Raw genomic sequence first — 7429 nt, forward strand, 5'->3', positions numbered from 1 at the left:
CCCCCAAGCTGGGCCCGCGACTCGAAGGTGACAGGGATGGTGATCTCGTTGGACTGCGTGGCTGGCTTGGGCATGGGGGGCCTCCACGGTCAGTGTGCCTTCAGGGGACAGGGAGGAGGAGACCTGGGTGGGGTCCACACCAGGGGACAGTGTGTATTTCCGGGTGAAGCAGCGGGAGATGAATCCGTGCTCATCCTGCCGCTCCTCATGCTTGCCGGTGATCTCCACCACGCCCTCCTTGGTCTTGACCGTCAGCTCCTCGGGGGCGAATAGGATTACGTCCAGGGACACGCGCCAGCGGTCCCTGCATCTTTTGAATGTTTTTTGTCTAAGTATATAAAAGACTTCCAAATAATCTAGCATTATCTAAGTATTTTTACTGTTGGTCATGTATCATTGCTTATTATAGATGTTCATTGACTTCAAAAATCAATCTACACATTTCAGTTTATGCCTTACTCATGCTCCAACATCAGATATTTTTTTTTGATGCAGTTACTAGATGGGAATCTTGAAGATAGTAATTTTTTTCCTTCATCATATAAGAATAATGCCTAAACCATTGGTCTCCTATATTGTTAGTCTGACAAATTTTGCAAGCACTTCACCTCAGGAAATTCTATTACTAGAGACTATTATTTTCACTTCATGTTTCCTACTTACATTATTTCTTTTCAGCTACAGCAAGAAGCTTCAAGCATCAACTGGACATTTTCAATGAGTATACAAAAAAATTGTAAAAAAACATATTCCAAATATGTTGATATTGCAACTCTTAGCTCTCACAAGCATTAGCTATGTGAGTTAAGTACAGCAAAATCTGAATGAAGATAAAGACAGACATGTTGCCTAACCCTTAATTTAATATTTTGCATCAATGTAGCTGGCCACAATGTTGGATTAAGAATTCAACATTAATAGAAAGAGTCATGGAGAAATCACAGAAGACTAATTATTTGCCAATATCATAATCAATATGAATTTATTGAGCTGCTACTATGGCATAGTGTTAGGCATGAAAGAAAAAATATCCACTCCTTAAGGTTTTCATTGTAATCAAACCCAAAACTACATAAGTATAAAAGAACTGTTCAGTCCAGTGAAAATTTATCAGCATAATAATTAGATGTGATATTTTAGTTGAATGTAATAATTCCATCTGCTAACAATGAAATGAACACCCTAGATTAACTTGCTGTAATATTACTACCACCATCTCCGCCTTACCCTCTAGAAAGAGAAGTACAGACACTGTATTCAGAATTTCAAGTTAATTAATTTGTTCTGCCTCTACCTGGGCTTCTTTAATACTTGACAAACTGCATGTATGTCCCAGTTTAATTTTAACTTTTTCACAGCTTTTGTTATTCTTAAAACCAAAACATATCTCTTTAGACCTGGTTTCTCTTTTACGTAGTGTTAAATGTATAAAAGAAAAGGACAAACTTTGTAAGGGTAGATAGCCAAAGAATGTGAGCTCTCAGTAACCATATCTGATTCCAGACCTTGGTAGACTCAGCACTACAGTGTTTCTCATCCACCACAATCTCAAGAGTAATTTTATTGTCTTCTCCCTCTTTGTTGAAATATAAAAGGAGAAACTTATCAAAGGGATGTTTGTCAGTTACAAGCCAATAAGAAAGTAAAATTTATTTTTCCAGTTTGTTTTATTTGGGAGGAATGGGGAGTGTAGAATGTAATAAATCTGTTAATAAAGATATGAACTTCTTGCCTTTTTATTTCCTGGAGATGGAACTATGCAATTCTGAAGAATCCAATGACATTTGCAGTTAATGATTATTTAAAATATGCTGTCATGAGAAAGTCTGTGTCTTTTTTAAATCCAAGGTAATACTAAGCAGGAAATTAATATGGGCTTTAACTTATATTTTCCCTTTATGTTCATTTGCATGATCATATTCAAGGTATTAATGGAATATCCCATCTATTGATAAGCTATTAAGGAAATACAGTTCAGAATAAATTAACTTATTGAGGAACAGTATGTTCAGCTACACAACTCTCATAACTGAATTACTAAAGGTCTGTTAAATGACCTTGGTTACATCATAGTGAACACATTTTTCCCTTTATCAACATATCAAACCCTTTAAATGAATAATGAATCAAATTGTAGATACAATGTCACTTTATACATAGCCTCAAAAATCAGAGTATCTCATTTGCTTTCATGGGAAAGATATCACTGAGTTGTATCCAAAAAAATGAATAAAAGTTCAGCATACAGAGAAAAAGCTGAAAGACATTGCAAACTGAAGCATACTCAAGAGGTAAAGTTTTGAGACAGAAATGGCATATGAAGAAAAAGTCTCAACATACAATAAGATTGAGTGACTTTTTAACATTCCACTGATTGCTGACCTCTTGGTCTTTACGCCCGGCAAAAACTTGATGAATCAGAAACACTATTCAGACACCATCTTAATCTCGTTGAGTCATTATTCGCTATGCACAAAGTAGAGATGACCAAATTGTGTGTTATTAGTGATATCATGATGATAATAGAAAAAATATACAAACATGAGATAAATGTGTTTTAAAAAGTAGTATCTAACTTCACATTAATTTAGGATTTTTTTTAAAGAAAAGAACTCTTATTTTAAGATTTAGGATTTTCTTTAAAAATCCTGAATTAATGTGAAGTTAGATACTACATTTTTTAAAGAAAAGACATTTATTCAGTGTCACAATCAGACTATTAACATTCAGCAATCAACAGCATGGGTGCAAAAAAATAATCTACATTAAAACCCATTGTTGGAATACATTATACTTTTCACAGAACAAAAACTAAAATAAAATGTTTTACAATTAGTCACAAATATGGAGATTTTGCCCATATACATGAGTATTTGTGTAAAACATGTCTTTTTTTTGTAGCAGCTAGGCCCTGCCACCACTGTGGCTGGCTGAGTTCACAAATCTGTTGTAACCTGTAGCTTCCCTGTGACTTCTCTGGCTCTCTTCTCCTGCTAAGCTTTGTTGCCTAATTAAAATCTTCTGCCACTGCCATAGCTAATAATCATATTTTTTCCCATTGGATTATTGAAAGTAAAAGGCACCCATCCCAGTCACCTATCACTACCAGTCTGAAGGCAGAGGATAACATATTTCCACAGAGATACCATACATTCAGCTAAAGATAAAGCCCCAGATGTGGGCTTGTGGGCTTAGTATAGGTATAGCACATAAGCCTTTGTCTCTGTCTTTATGGGAAATCTAGTACAAATGAACTCCTATCTTATAACTTTGATGTTCCAGCAAAGGAAAGAAACATTGCCCAATCCTACTATTACAGAAACTCCATCTCTCCATCTCTTGCATCCCACCCGTTTCTGGAAATCCCTAACAGGATATTTCAGGATAATTCTCAAACAAGGAATCATAACCACAGTGGGATCATCCATCATTCCTCTTTTTCTCTTCTAGTTTGTTTGTCCAGAAAGTCTCAGGTATTGTTGATATTGTTGTTTGACTCTCAAAGTTACATGTCATGCTATGTCACACTGTTCTAAGACTGAACTTTGAATGCAGAGAATATCTGTTTTCTGCCCTCATCATCTGATCATTCACTCATATACTCCTATCTGCCACCCTCTACCTTGATGTCCCAAATGGAGGTCTGCCTTGAGCTCCAAATTTTCACAGAGAGAATTTAATGCGGTACTCACTTTTGCTATTACTATTTGCTCCAATAATACGTTAATATAAATAGGAGTGGGCAAGAAAACCACAGATAAATATCAATCCAGGGGCTCTCTTGAAGTTTTCCACCCAGACCTTCCTCTTTTTCTTCTGGTCATTCATGCCTTCCCTCCAGTTATGTAATGAATTTTTTTTTGTTTGTTTGCTTTGAAGCTCTCCAGTCTGGAGAAAATACATAAGTTTGTTTTTCTTTAATTTAGAAACATTAACAACAGTTGTGTTCATTGAACACTAGCCAGGGCTGGCACCATTTTGGATCTTCCCACAATTTCAGACTTCTTTTCTATAATATGTATAGACTTTTTAAGCCTATAAAATGTGCTTCAAATAAGGGCCTTCAAAACCCTGCTGTAGGTTGAACAATGTCTCCCTAAAGATTTCATTGTTCTAATTCCTAGAACAATAAATACGTCACCTTATATTGTAAAAAAGGACTTTGCAGACATGATGAAATTAAGAATCTTTAGATGAGAATTTTATCCCCAATTTTCCTGAGCGGGCCAGATATTATCACAATGTTCTCACAGAAAAGATGCAGGAGGAGTCAGAGTCAGACAGAAGGCAACTTGACAGAACGAAGGGACAGAAAGATGTGAAGAAGCTATGCACTGGAGATGCAGGGAGATGCAGGAAGGGGGCCACAAGCTAAGGAATGTTGGATAGCCTTTGGAAGCTGGATAGATCAAAGAAACACATTCTCCCCTAGGGTCTCCAGAACAAACCAGCCTGTGGACCCTTTGACTTTAGCTCACTGAAACTGATTTTTGTATTTTGGCCTCCTAAACAGTAAGATAATAAATTTATATTGTTTTTCAGTACTAAATTTGTGGTAGTTTGTTCCAGCAGCATTAGGAAACTAATACACTGTCCCGACCTTCAATCAAACTGCTCCCTCTTTGTTCCAGAAATTGCAGAGCCACTATCATCTCTCAGGCACTGCTTAGTTCTTTGCATAAGTAATTATAATGCATACGTTTAGGAACAACTACAAAAAGGTGTCTCATTTTTAATACAATGAGAAAATAAAGTTTAATCAAGAAGCTTAATCTCAAGATCACACAAGAGGTGATACAACTGGATTATATTCCTGATCAATCTAATTATTTACAGTCTATGTTCTTAATCACCATATGAACAGACTGCATCTTCTTCCTTCTTTCCATACATCATTAATACAGCCTGTGTTTGGGTTTTTAATTACATTTTAAAGTTTAAAATTTACACAGAAGGGATTCTGCTCCCCAGACAGATTTCCTACTAAATACCTTACATTAAGTGTGCCAGCTTCCTGCTTGACTTGGGCCTCACACCTAAGGCGATGCAATGAAAGCCACATCTATTGTCCCACTCTAGTGGCCACACACTCCATCGGGCAAGGACAGGAAAAGATGATTTCTTCTCCTTATAAAGGAGAAGGAAGAAGTTGTCCCATTACCCTCCTGAAAGGGTCTTCATGGAAACGCAATGAGCTAGAGCCCTAACTCCAATGTTTTGGGATGTAAATACCTTTTCCCTGAAGCCTGATAGCCCTCTTGTCTTCACTTTGTGTGTACTACTGATGTCTTTAGGTTCTGTGGTTTCATCTCTTTTGGTATGTAAATAGTTAGGAAGATGGCACTCCACTATCCCCAGCACTCTAGGGCTTAACCTAGAGACCAAGTCCTGGATGTAACCTTTGGGCTTTCTTGGGGGAGATCAGAGATATTTTATTATTCTTTTGGATCCAGCCACTAACTACACAAATGACTACAGATTTAATTCTCATGATCTGAGAAAAGAAAAAGACTTTTCACAGGAACACTGAGGAATCCAAGGAAGTTTTATTTTCCAGAGTCTAAAACATATATCCCTGGGTGGAAGATGGGAAGCTGGTAATGGCATTCACAGAGCTTGCAGAATGGTTCGCATTTGTTTATCGCTTTACAATTTAAAAATTGTTTTTCTATTTTATCTTTTGTATTCTGAGCATATAACATTAGGGCTATGTAGAGAGTATTATGCTTACTTTTGAGGGTTGGAAATAGAATTTGTAATCATTTCTTGTCCACAGTTAACCAGCTGCTTAGCACAAGCCTGCACTTGCACCCAGGTGTCAGGCTGCCAGCCTAGGCCTCCTCCCACTCCTGCAGGGAATAAACTAGTGCTCAGGAGTCCAGGAACACATGCTGAATCAGAAACACACACACACACACACACACACACACACACACACACGCCCCTTACCTTGCTCTCCCCTCCTCCACCAACTTGTCTCCTTTTTGGATTTGGAAGGTATTCTTTCCCAGATGGCTCAGATCTTTCTCTAACAGCCTTTGTTTCTAATGTGGAGACTAGGTACCCTCCTACCATTCTGGGGCAATTTGAATTCAAATTTATAGGCTTAGAAAATATTTAAACCACTATCACTCCTGTAAAGACTGGATCTACATTCAATTTAGTAATTATTATCTCTCCATGAAGGTTAGAAAATGAAATCTTTCTCAACTAGACCTTTACCCAAGTGAAGTACTCAGCCACCCACTTTTTCTGTTTTTTTTTTTCCATTGTACAAATTGCTTGAGTTCTAAAGCAGAATCCACTTTACTATGAAGTAGCAACCAGCTTCATAAAGAAAAAAAATGCATAATTTAAAAACCATTAACAGCTTAATTTGGATGAGAGCTCTTAAAAACTATCTATTAAAATTTGAAAAATTTTAAAGATGTAAAACTGAATAATAGGTTGGTTATAGTGAAACAAGATGAACATTTAATGTAAAACAGATATTTTAAAGGTGGGGGGGTCTGCCTTTGAAAAAGTATCAGATAAGCCTTCTTGAATAACAGAGAAACAAAGGAAGTACTGGCTAATGGTAGCTGTCCAGTGGGCCTGAGCTACAGTCTGTTAATAAAGTCCTACCATCTTGAGTATTCAAGAGAAACAAAAGGTTAAGAAGTAGGAAACAATCTCAGGTGCGATATTTTTTGGAAAGGTTTTATTTTCATGTATTTTTTGTGTTAAAATACATCAATAAATAAACTACGTTATTCCAAATCATAGAGAAACATTGCATAATTAATACAAAATCAAGCATTAAGTCTCGCAAGGAAGACATAAAATATCCAAAGGATAATTAGAACATTGTAGTTTTTAAAGCTTCAACATCAGAAATGTTGGAAGTTTTGATAAATAACAAGTGGTATTCTTCTAAACAGTTACAAGAGATGGGACATACATGCCTTTATCTTAACAGGGATCTATTAGCTTGGATCCCCACTATTTATTTCAGCAACTGTCACAATGTCTGGCATGATGTGATCTCTCCACCACCATTTAATGAATGGAGAACATGTAAAATCCATCATCTTCAAGTTAGATGACAGTAAGGACTAAATTTTGATTTAACACAAAAAATACCTTTCAAAATAACAGTACAGTGAATTAACAAACATATCCATATCTTTCAATATCAGAAAGAACCTTAATATACAAGCTTTGAAAATTACATACATGCATAATTAGAATGACCTTCATAAGAAACAGTTAAACACATTAAACACAGTCCAGGTGTGCCCAGGAACTAATTTTTTTCTCTTTCATTTTGATTCCTCTAAGAATAGACCTCCTTCAGGAATTGTAGCGGATATGCTTCCTCCTTCCCTCTAGGTCAGTTGGTGTTGCCCCTGTGGTGAAAAAATGATAGCTGTCAGTAGCTACTCAAGAA

General features: G+C 36.5%; 1 pseudogene across 1 annotated transcript; it reads right to left on the minus strand.

The window, feature by feature from the left end:
• Positions 1-2: 2 nt before the first annotated feature.
• On the minus strand, positions 3-363 carry LOC116538630 (annotated as a pseudogene). The gene has a single exon (XR_004263714.1). The product of XR_004263714.1 is annotated as a heat shock protein beta-1 pseudogene (transcript).
• Between the last annotated feature and the right edge of the window lie 7066 nt (positions 364-7429).

This window comes from Sapajus apella, unplaced genomic scaffold (assembly GCF_009761245.1).
Source record: "Sapajus apella isolate SASKATOON/1434 unplaced genomic scaffold, GSC_monkey_1.0 scaffold121, whole genome shotgun sequence".
NCBI classification, from domain to species: Eukaryota; Metazoa; Chordata; class Mammalia; order Primates; family Cebidae; genus Sapajus; species Sapajus apella.